This window comes from Grus americana, unplaced genomic scaffold, assembly GCF_028858705.1.
Source record: "Grus americana isolate bGruAme1 unplaced genomic scaffold, bGruAme1.mat scaffold_848, whole genome shotgun sequence".
NCBI classification, from domain to species: Eukaryota; Metazoa; Chordata; class Aves; order Gruiformes; family Gruidae; genus Grus; species Grus americana.
In genome coordinates this window covers 63,283-75,428 of record NW_026562047.1, presented here as the reverse complement: position 1 = coordinate 75,428, position 12,146 = coordinate 63,283, and positions in this window count along the sequence as shown.

The window sequence follows — 12,146 nt, the reverse complement described above, 5'->3', positions numbered from 1 at the left end:
TCAGTGTAAGGGTTCAGGAGTCTCGGTGACTTCTTCAAACTTGACAGCTCCTCTCCCCTGTCCCTTAGAAGAAAGCTGAGAAGGTAGTCCCTGCCTTGGCCTTCCTCTTGAAATGCTGCCTCCGCCATTTTCCTCGTGGTGATCTGGAGCACTAACCAGCCCTGCCTACACAGCACCCTCTCAATCAATATCAGAAGGCTCCTACCCTGTTGGGGGTCACTTCTTCCACCCACTCCTTCTCCATGGTGTGTAACGCCGTGGGGAGCTCCCTGGTCAGGCTGAGTGCTGACCCTGGCAGGTGGCAGAGTCCCTGTCATGGCACATGAGACCCCTGGGGCATAGAGACCCTGCTCTGAAGAACAGTCCTGGGCACCCCTGGGCTGTACACCCACCTTCACACCCTGCAGCCGTCCCTGTCCCTGTCATGCCCTGTCCCTCTGATGGTGCAGCAGGAAAACCCTGCTCTGGAGCACGTCCTCCTCCTCTGTAGAAGAGAGAGATCCCATAGTCTGTGGGTTATGCGAGCTTTAGGAGATCCCTCCACGAACTGCAGCTGCATTGTCCTGCACCCAGAGACTTACTGTGTCAAGGGCCGTGAAGATTTCTCCTCTTTTGAGCTCTCAGCATCCTCCCAGGCCCATCTGCCGTTGGCCGTTCTCTTCCCCTCGCTGCCGGCAGGCAGTGCCCTCAGCCCTGCTGCGCTTTGCAGAGGAGCTGCTCCTGGGCAGAGCTGTCTCTCTGCAGCGCTGCCCGCTTGCCATGAGCTCCCTCCATCCCAGGAGCCCAGCTCAGATCAGCAGCAGAGGACCAGCCCAAGGCATTTTAATGACCCCTCTGAGGGTGGGTTTGGTCCCTGAACCTCAGACACTGAGAGGAAATTGAAGAAACCTCTCCAGAAGTCCAAGTCAGATGCAAACTCCAAAGTTTCTTTGAGTGTTAACAGGTCCCACCGAGGACCATTACTGACGAAGCCTCCCCAGGGGCTGGTTAGAGCAGAAAGCTGGAGGCAGAGATGACAGGTAGACAAAGGCAATGTAAAGGTGGAACAGATTCTGAGTAATCCTGGATGTCTTGTATCAAGTCAAAGGGACAAGCTGTGACCCCCAGCCCCTGGGAAGGGAGATCCTGTCCCTCACACATTGCTCAGGGCTCTTCCTGGGGCAGTCTGATGTGAGGATGGGCAATGTCAAGGGCAGGACCACGGTCCAACACCTCCCAGGCTCCTGGGTGGGGAAGGGGAGGCCATGAGACTCTAGTGCTGTAAGGATGAGGTGCTCCCTCATAGGCATCAGTGGCAGAGACAACACCCATAGCCAAGGGGAGAAAGAGTTCATCTCTGTTGGGGGCTTTTCAGACTTTCGTCATCCCTCTATCCTCTCCACTGCAGGCCATCGTCCTGTGGTGTCTCACACCTGTACCTGATCATCATCATTGAATCATCATAGAATGGTTTGGGTTGGAAGGGATCTCAAAGATCATCTAGTTCCAACCCCCCTGCTGCGGGCAGGGACACCCTCCACTAGACCAGCTTGCCCAAAGCCTCATGCAACCTGGCCTTAAACACTTCCAGGGATGGGGCCTCCACAACCTCTCTGGGCAACCTCTTCCAGTGCCTCACCACTCTAACAGTAAAGAATTTCTTACTAACATCTAATCTAAATCGACCTTCCTTCAGCTTAAACCCATTACCCCTTGTCCTGTCACTACACTCCCTCATAAACAGTCCCTCACCATCTTTCCTGTAGCCCCTTTAGGGACTGGAATGCTGCTATTAGGTCTCCCCAGAGCCTTCTCTTCTTCAGGCTCAACAGCCCCAAGTCTCTCAGTGTGTCTGCATAGCAGAGGTGCTCCAGCCCTTTGATCATCTTCGTGGCCTCCTCTCGACTTGCTTCAACAGCTCCATGTCCTTGTCCTGGGGACCCCAGAGCTGGACGTGGTACTGCAGGGGGGGTCTCACGAGAGCAGAGTGGGGGGGGGGGTGTCTCCTCCCTCGACCTGCTGGTCATGCTGCTGTTGATGCAGCCCAGGACACGGTTGGCTTTCTGGGCTGTGAGTGCACACAGCTGGCTCATGTTGAGCTTCTCATCCACCAACACGCCCAAGTCCTTCTCCTCAGGGCTGCTCTCAATCCATCCTCCGCCCAGCCTTGGCGTCCTTTGCCAGATTCAATCCTATCAGGGCTTTAGCTTTCCTAACCTGATGCCTGGCTGCTCAGACAATTTCACAACAAATCTGATGCTGCAGGGTAGAATTTCATTCTTGCTTCAAAGGAAGATCATTTGGAAATACCGTGCCATCTCAAAGATAAACAAGGTGTACAACCTGCAGCTGGATGTGGCCCACTTGGCCCCGCACCCCTCTGCCAGCCCGTTCGCACCGTCACCCTCCTCACCAGTACGACCCCCCCCAGAACCTCCCAAATCCCCTAAATTCACCCCAAAACATGCCCTTTCACATGACCTGTGAACTCTCACAGCGATGCGGGATGTGCCCTGGCCACCCTGTGCCCATCCCTCTGCTGCTGCTCAGCAAGGTAAGAGAGGTGTCCCTAGGCAGGTCCCTGCCACCCTGGGGGGTTTCCCCAGTGATGTCACCTCACTGCCACCCTGTCCTCAAGGTGGTGGCCTGGTCCATGGGGTACAACCACCTGGGGCTGGACCACGTGGTGGTCACACAGGTCACAGGCCACCCCCTGTCCCTGTCCCTGTCCCCATCACTGTCCTGTCCCTGTCCCCACAGGTGTCCTGGCCCCATCCCTGACCCTCTCCCTCAGCCCAGTGTCATCCCTGTAGGTTCCTGCATGTCCCCATCCCTCTCCTGTCCCCCCACTGTCCCTGTCCCTGTTCCCATCACTGTCGCCATCCCTGTCCCTGCCCCTGCAGGTGCCTTGTCCCCACCCTTGTCCCTGTGACTCTCCCTAAAGGTGTCCTGTCCCCATCCCTGTCCCCATCCCCATCCCCGTCCCTGTCCCTGTCCCCACAGGTGTCCTGTGCCTGTCCCTGTCCCCACTGTCACCCCCACAGGTGCCCCATCCCCATCCCTTTCCCCACAGGTGCCCTGTCCCCACTGGGGCCCTGTCCTCACCCCTGGCCCAACCCCTGGCCCTCGTCCCCGTCTCTGTCCCCGGTGCCCCCACATGGCAGGTCCCCTGCCCGCCCTGCCCTCGCTTCATCTGCTGCGGCCTCAACACCTCGCTGGTGCTGACTGGGCTGCAGCTGCCGGGCCATCGGCGTCCTGCCAGGGTGGCCCTGCGTCACAGTGAGACTCCCCGGGGACCCCACTGGGGACTCCACTGGCACCCGAGGGGACCCCCCGGTCAGCCCCTCACCCTTCCCCAGGTCCCTCGCTGGGTCAGTGTTAAAGGCATAGCTGCTGCCCGAGCATTCACACACCATTCATGGTGTTGCACACACACACACACACGCGCGCGCACACAGAGTTATTCTTGGGCGCGCTTCCTCCTTCTTCAGGCTCGACCCTAGGTTTCCTGCAGCAGGGTCTCAGGCATCAGATTTTATGAAAGAATTGATTTAATTGAAAGGTGCAGCAGCAGGGTCAGCCCGGGCTGGGCTGAGAGACCCAGAACCAAGAAATCCTGGGGTAATTACACCTTGGGACCCATACTCCCGCCCCTCACGCGCCCTTCACCCGCTGTCCACACATCCTTTAGTCCAATGGTGATTTGACATGACAGCCAACATGGCTTCACTAAGGGCAAATTGTGCCTGACCAATTTGGTGATCCTTTATAATGGTATGATGGGGTTACAGCATTGGTGGATAAGGGAAGAGAGAGTGCCGTCATCTACCTGGATATGTGCAAAGCATTTGACACTGTCTCACACGACATCCTTGTCTCTAAATTGGAGAGACATGGATTTGACAGACGGACCACTTGGTGGATAAGGAATTGGCCCTTGCTGGTGGACCATGGAGAACAGAAGAGTCCCAGGCTTGGGAAAAACACTACCAAGACATTAGTGTGATATCAAAATACTTTCCCATACTCAAAGACTCAACACAGCACTGCACTACCTGTTAGGAAAACTACTAGGAAAATTACTGAGAAAAAAGACTTCTATCACGGCCTACACGCTTCAGCAAATCTAGGTACTCGTGCTAAGTAAAGCTAAGCACACAGCACAATTCCCACCCTATTAGAATCCTAAGCAGTTTATTCTAATTAAAACTTCCTTATTTAGGTTGAACAACTAATATCCCTCCACAGTCAGCGGCCTCAGCACCTCCTGCCATTGCCTCTTCCTCCGCTGCAGCCACGACATTGAGGGGCCGCGGTTCTACCGGTGGGCACAGCGGGGGCGGGAGCAGCAGCGATGGTGCCGGTGCTGGTGGATGCGCCAGACGTGCCTCCGGCATCCACAGTCATCCCGCCCTCTGTCCGCAGGTCTCCCTGGGCCACTGCCATGAGGATTCCAAGGGCATCTTTTCTCTTTCAGAATGGGACAGCTACCTCTGGTTAGGGGACAGGGAGAAAGAGGATCCGCCTTGGGGACAGAGCCCAGAGATGCAGTTTCCGCAGAACTCCAGCTTTATCTTTTTTCCTCAGCTCCAGTGTTGTAATGCCTGACCAGTGCTTTGTGCTTCCTGCATTGCTCAGTGCGCATGTTTACTGCATCGCATCACGGGAGAGACCCTCTCTTCTCCACCCATCCCAGCAAGATCTCTCGCATTTGCAGGAGGAAAACATACTCTGTAAATGCAACCTTATTTGGTGAGCTCATTAGGGAAGGAAAAAAAAAAAAAAAACAAACACAGCAAATAAGGGCTCAGTCCCCTTTGTACAGGCTCGTCTCCCACAGGAATTCACTTGTTCACCACTTAATTCATGAGGTTTCTAACTCACAATTCTCTAATTCATAACTCCCAACTTGTCGCTCCTGAACCTGTGTCCTGTTTTTGGCTGGGATAAATTTCCTCTGAGTGCTGGGATGGGGCTGTGGTTTGGATTTGTGCTGAAAACGCTGTTGGTGACACAGGGATGCGTTAGTTACTGCTGAGCAGTGCTCGCACAGCGTCAAGGGCTTCTCTGCTCCTCGCGCTGCCCCGCCAGCGAGTAGGTTCTGGTCCACAGCATTGCCGTGGCAGAGGGTTATCACAGACTCAGAGAATGGTCGGGGTTGGAAGGGACCTCTGGAGATCAGCTAGTCCAACCCAACTGCTAAAGCAGGATCACCTAGAGCAGGTGTCACAGAATCGTGTCCAAGTGGGTTCTGAATCTCTCCAGAGAAGGAGACTCCACAACCTCTCTGGGCAGCCTGTTCCAGTGCTCGGTCACCCTCAGCGTGAAGATGTTTTTCCTCATATTGAGATGGAAAATGACAAGGGTAATTGTGCCAGTTGGCCGCCATTCCAGGGAACGGTCCTGGGCACATGCACTTTCTTGCTGTAGAGAGAGTTTTTGGATAGTTCGGTGAAAGGCAATGGGAAAATGTGAGTGCATGCTTAGTGAGACCTGGGGAAAGTTCCTTATCTTTGGTGTCTCATCATTACTCGAGTTGGTGACTCAACAATACAGCAAGCGTAATGCTTCCCTTTCTCTCACATGGTGGCTGTTGTGTGAGACATTTGGGCCACAGACTGGCTCCCTCTCTCTAGGTGAGACTCCGTTAAACTGGGCCCCTGCATTGCTTCCAAGGCACTCCCCCAAAACCAGACAATTAGTCTCCATGATGATGCAGAGCAACCACTGTTCTGAGTGGAAAAGCCGCGTCATGAGCAATGCAGTGCCAGGGTTCATTGCTTTCACTTCTTGTCGTTTTCCGAGATCCTGAGGTGGGTGCAGGAAAGCTGGAGGCAGGAAACTGTCAACATCAAGCAGCCCCACTCGCTCCAGTAGCTGCACTGAGACCCCCCACTCGCTCCAGCAGCTGCGCTGGGAGCCACTCCAGTAGCTGGCACCACAAGCCAGGGGTGCCCACACCCCCTGGTTGACTCCAGGAGCTGGCACCCAGTCCACCCACGCCAGCCCCCCAGTAGCTGGCACATCGTCCTTTCAGTTCACAGACACACAGGGCAGAGAGTGAGAGACAGAGGAGAAAAGATTTAATAAGAAGGTATTGGAAGACAGGACAGACATCATCTCTGTCCTGATACCAATCACTTCTCTCTGGAGACTGGTGTCAGCAGGTCATCCATCGTCTGAAGCTTCTTCAGCAAGATGTGAGGGGACCAAGTTGGGCAGTGGGTGCTCACATAACAGGAGCCCTCTTCATCTGCAGCCACTTGAGCCTGAAGCTCCTCAGCAGCCTTCTGTCAGAAGTCATCCTGCTCGGCCCGTGCCAGCAAAGCTCCAGCAGGCTCTCCCATTTCTCCAGCTCTCTGCTGAGGGAACGATGTCCTACACAGTTCTTCAGGGAAGCTTTAGATGTGCAGTGGCACTCGAGCATTGATCAGCTGATGGATGCTCTGCACTTTCCTGGCTTGCTCTTGCAGCTGCTTGCTAAGGAGATGCAGCTTAGCACTCTTCTGCTGGAGCTTCTCCACCTCCTCCCGCACTTCAGGAGAGCTTCCCTTCCTCAGAAGACAGTTCTCCTCTTGAAGGGCACGGCACCGCCTCTGCAGGTCTTTCAGGGTGCTCTGGAGGCGGGCGTTCTGCTCCAGCAGCCTGCTGTGACTGCTCCCAAGCAGCCAGTCCTCCTGATTCTCGTCGGTCTGAACGCCCACCTCTGCCACAGACCGCCCGCTGCCGGCACTTCCTTGTGGCGGGGAGCGCAAGCTGTGCGGCGCCAAGTCTTGCCCCACAGCCTCGAGCAAAACCTCCACGCCGCTTCTTTCCTCCTGGAGGCCAGCATGGCAGGAGGGAGATGTCGTGAGGCTCTCCAAAGAGCAGGGCCCGATGGCCCCGGTGCCCAGGAGGGTCTGCAGGCGCTGCCAGTTCGTAGCCTTGGCCCTGGCCTCCTTGCAGGAAGCAGGCTGCTGGTCCTTGAACCGCTCCAAGATGTAATTTTGGAAGAGTCTCCTCTGTTGCAGCAGCTCGTCTTGCAGGCGGAGGATGCGGGCAGCCTGCTCGCCATTGGTGTCCCAGCGCAGCTTGCCGAGGACGTCCTGGAGCTTCCCGCGGGCCTGGCTGCTGCTCCAGGCTCCTCTCACCAGCTCCTTGGCCAGCTGCTGCTGCAGGTCCCGTGCCTGACGGATGGCGTCGCCACGCTGCTGCTGCAGCATCCCCTGCACCTCACGCAGCTCAGCCTCCTTTGAGCGCAGCAGCTGGCGGATCTCCGCCGCCCGCTGCCGCTGGTTCAGCTCCCGCAGCCGCTGGAGCTCCCGTGCCTGCTGCTGCTCCCATTTGGAGTGCAGCCGTTCGGCCAGGAGCCGCTGCTCCCGCTCTGCCGCCTCCTTCAGCTGGCGAGTTTCAGCGGCGAAGCGCTGGCGCAGCTCTTGGGAGCGGAGTCGCTCGGCCTCCAGCTCAGCCTGCAGCCTCTCCCGCTGCTGCTTCTGCTCGTCCTTCTGCACCGGGCCCCGGCAGGATGAGGGGCGGCTGCGCGCCACGGGCCCCCGTCCCACACCGTCCCGGCTCATGGCTGCAGGGATGGCAACCAAACACGGCCACCAACAGCCACCAACGTCGTGCGTCACTCCCTCTCAGCAGCTGCTGCCTCCCTTGACCATGCAGGTGCGCAGTCAGCGTCTGCAATGAGCCAAGGGTGGGCGCGTATGGCCTTATATGCGTGTCCTGGCGCTGACCTCACAAAGGAGGGGTGGGGCTGTGGGGCCTTATAAGGTGTGTCCTGGTGTTGACCTCACCAAGGAGGGGTGGGTCCACATGGCCTTATAAGGTGTGTCCTGGTGCTGACCTCACCAAGGAGGGGTGGGTCCACATGGCCTTATAAGGTGGGTCCTGGTGCTGACCTCACCAAGGAGGGGTGGGTCCACATGGCCTTATAAGGTGTGTCCTGGTGCTGACCTCATCAAAGAGCGATTAAGCCACTCGGTTTTGTTGCTTCTTATCTTACTCCCGATAAGACAGGTAGACTCCTTTCCATAAGAAGGGAGTTGTCATGTTCTGTCCCTGACGGTGAAGCAGGGAGTCCCTGCTCTGGATCATCTCCTCCTCCTCCTCTACTCTGGAGAAAGATCCCGTAGGTTGTTGCCTGCATGGATGAGCAAGCAGCTGCAGGAAAAACTCAAAGGGAAGAAAGAAATTTAGAGTATGCTCAGCAGTGACTCAATCATCCCTGGGTGATCAGCGCTGTTTCCAGCACAAATCCAACACACAGCCCCATACTCGCTACTATGACAAAAGTCAACTCTGCCCCAGCCAAAGCCAGCACAGCTCCCCAGCACAAGAGAGGATTTTGATGCCAGGACCAATGAGGGCTTGCCAGCTTGGCAGAGCACGGCTGCCTTTTCGCGTCCTCAGGTGTCCTGGCAGGGGCAGGCTGGGCTAAAGCTTCTCCCCTCCTCCCCTCCGCGTGTTGTGGTCTGGCAGGGCAGCTGGGGCTTTGTTGCAAGCACACCCTGGGTCGAGGCGTGCTGTCCTGCAGGCAGCAGCAGAGACCAGGCATGACGCTGTCTGCTTGGCACACTCGGGGGGGGTCCCCATGGGAAGGACAGCATGGGACTGGGCTTTTTGTTCCAGCTTTACTAATAAAAAAGAGAAAAATCTATTCAAATGTGGCCGTGTTCAAGAGAACAACTTCATCTCTGCAGGGCTTGGCAGGGCCAGCAGCGCAGCGACCGCAGGCTCCATCGTGCTGTTGGCACCTCACTTGACAGGATGAAGACGGTCTGAGTTGCCAGACAGCTGACCGAGGGATCGGTGTCTTTCGCCAAGGGCAGGAGGGCTGCAACAAAAGGAAACAGAGCAGGCATGAACCCCCACTGCCTGCCTCTGGAGACCCCCAGGAGTCCCCTCCAGAGCATGCCAGCCCCAGCCATCTCTTGCCCTGGCCAGGAGGAGCAGGGGAGGCAACCGGAGCAGCTGGAAGCTGCTGCTCAGGAATGCTTAAGTACTTAAGGACTTGTCTGAGAAGTGAGAATGCCTGGGAAGTTTCTGACTGTCCCGGGTTCGGCTAGGATAGAGTTAATTGTCACCAGAAGCTGGGATGGGACACAGCCAGGACAGGTGACCCAAGCTAGCCAAAGGAGTATTCCCTACCATGTGACATCATGCTCAGTATAAAAGGGGAGCTAGTCGGGGAGGGGCAGTGCGGCTCCAGGGCGCGTGGCTCAGGGACGGTCCGGTTTTGGGACCAGTCGGAGCGTGCGGTCTGAGTTGTACGGTCGTTGGGTGAGAAACTGCATTGTGTATCACCAGTTTTGTGTATTCTGTTAAGTACTGTTGTTGTTATTTCCCTCTCCCTTTGCTGTCCCAATTAACTCTCCTTATCTCAACCCATGAGGTTTTGCCTTTGCCCATTCTCCTCCCCATCCCACCCACTTCTCACTATTTGTGAAGCCTTCTGTAAGACTCTAGTATGAAGAGCTGTCACAGCGTCTGTAGGGGCTATGGGAAAGTGTTTTCAAGACCCTTCTCCTCAGGGTCACTGCTAAGCCGGTCAGGACCCATCCTGCTCTGATATATGGGGTTATTCTCCCCCCTGATGCACGACTGACCACTTCTCCTTGAAAAACTTTACTAGCTCCTGTTGGCCAAATCCCAGAGTTTCTCAAAGTCCCCCTGGACTGCAACTCCTTTTTGCCAGCTGTTCCTGTTTGTGTGCCAATGGCTGGCCCTGATTGTGGTGAGCCATCAACACAAGACCTCAGCATCAGAAACTGCAGGACACTACAGCTAATGAAAGGAGTTCCTAGTTTGTACAGACCAATGTGGGAATCAGCACGACAACCATCTTAGAAACATCCAAGGAGGGTACAAAGCCAGAAACGCCAGGGCCGGTGGGGAAAGGGCAGAGTTGGGCTGTTTGTAGAGGAAGGTATGAAGATGATCAAAGAGGAGAACTTGGGAGGGAGAAGAAGGGAAAAGAAAACCAAAGGTTAAGCTCAGGTATGATGAGGCCTGCTTGGGGTTACCTGCCTAGCAGCCCTGCGTCAATGACTTCAGTGGGACAAAAAAGCCACAGCTGATCACTGTGGACTTATGTCTGCTCACTTCCACGATCATGGGGAACCTGAGTGCTCTGCCTGCTGCCATCAAGGGAAGACCTGTGGTGGAAGGAAATGCACAATCACTCACCCTGGAAGGGATCGCGGGAGGTCTCTAGGCCAAGCCAGACCACTGCCAGTGGAGAAAGGAGAAGCGAGGGTTGGGCTGTTTGTGTGCTAGGCTGTTAATGGAAAACATCGGCCTGTATAGACATGCATACTGTAGTGATGTCTCCAGGAGCTGCTCTTAGACTCGCCATCTATGCAGGAGCTGGCCCTGGGATCCCCTCACCCCTCCAGTTCCAAAACACACACACACACACGCACAGAGCTGTCTCCATCACAGAATCACAGAACCACTGAGGCTGGAAGGCAGCCAGCTTCCACCTTCTCTGGGCTTCCTCTTCATGCTGGATTTTTGTCAGGGGCTCCTTTCTCATCCAGTCCAGCCTCCTGCAATGTTGCTTGACTTCCTGCATGTCTGGGTGTACTGTTCCGAAGCTTGAAGAGGAGATCCTTGTCTAGCAAACAGCTCTTCCCTCTTCTCTGCAGGACCCTAAACCATGGGATTCTTCCAAGCAGGTTCCTCAGCACGCCAAAGCTGTCTCTCCTCAAGTCCTGCTCTTTGCCTTGTTCCCTTCTCTCAGGAACCTCAACTCTACTTTCCCACCCCTGGCTGTTCCATCCCTGACCAGCTCTTCCTTGTTTCGACGGATGACGTCCTGCAGGACAGCGCCCTCTCACTGGCTCCTCGGACACCCTTGTCAGGAAGGTGTTGTCAATGAACTCCAGAAACCTCCTGGATGGCTTTCACCTTGCTGTGCCCCTTCAGCCAATATTGGGAAAGTTTAGGTCAGCCATGAGGACCAGGGCCTGCTGAATTCAGCCTTCCCTTTGGGTGAATATAACACATCCAGGATTACTCAGAATCTCTTCCACCTTTACATTGCCTTTGTCTACCTGTCATCTCTGCCTCCAGCTTTCTGCTCTAACCAGCCCCTGGGGAGGCTTCGTCAGTAATGGTCCTCGGTGGGACCTGTTAACACTCCAAGAAACTTTGGAGTTTGCATCTGACTTGGACTTCTTCAAAGGTTTCTTCAATTTCCTCTCAGTGTCTGAGGTTCAGGGACCAATCCCACCCTCAGAGGGGTCATTAAAATGCCTTGGGCTGGTCCTCTGCTGCTGATCTGAGCTGGGCTCCTGGGATGGAGGGAGCTCATGGCAAGCGGGCAGCGCTGCAGAGAGACAGCTCTGCCCAGGAGCAGCTCCTCTGCAAAGCGCAGCAGGGCTGAGGGCACTGCCTGCAGGCACCGAGGGGAAGAGAACGGCTAAAGGCAGATGGGCCTGGGAGGATGCTGAGAACTCAGAAGAGGAGAAATCTTCACGGCCCTTGACACAGTAAGTCTCTGGGTGCAGGACAATGCAGCTGCAGTTCATGGAGGGATCTCCTAAAGCTGGCATAACCCACAGCCTATGGGATCTCTCTCTTCTACAGAGCAGGAGGACGTGCTCCAGAGCAGGGTTTTCCTGCTGCACCATCAGAGGGACAGGGCATGACAGGGTGACAGGGACAACTGCAGAGGTGTGAAGGTGAGTGTGCAGCCAGGGCTTCCAGGATTGTCCTGGACCAGACTACGGCTGTGTGCCGGGGCAGGGACTCTGCCACCTGCCAGGGTCAGCACTCAACCTGCCTGGGGAGCTCCCCATGACGGTGCAGGGAGAAGCTGGGAGTTAAGAAGTGAACCTTGGCAGGCCAGGGTCCTGGTGTTGAGAGGGTGCTGCATGAGTCATGGTTCTTCACAGCTCAGGATGACATGCAGGACATTAGTAGAGGCAGCATTTCAAGAGGAAGGTCAAGGTAGGGACTAACTTAAAGATGAAGACCTTTGCAGGGTCTGTGATCTCAGCTTTCCTCTAAAGAACGAATGCTCTAACAGAAAGCTGCCCCTGGGCAGAGCCCTGCTGCCAGGAGGTGTCTTCAGGGCAGAGCTGAGCACAGAGCAGGTGGGATGGGGTCTGTGAGCACTGACAGGGACGAGACTTGGAGACAGAGAAATGGCTCCCGGCAGGGACAACCCCAGGGAG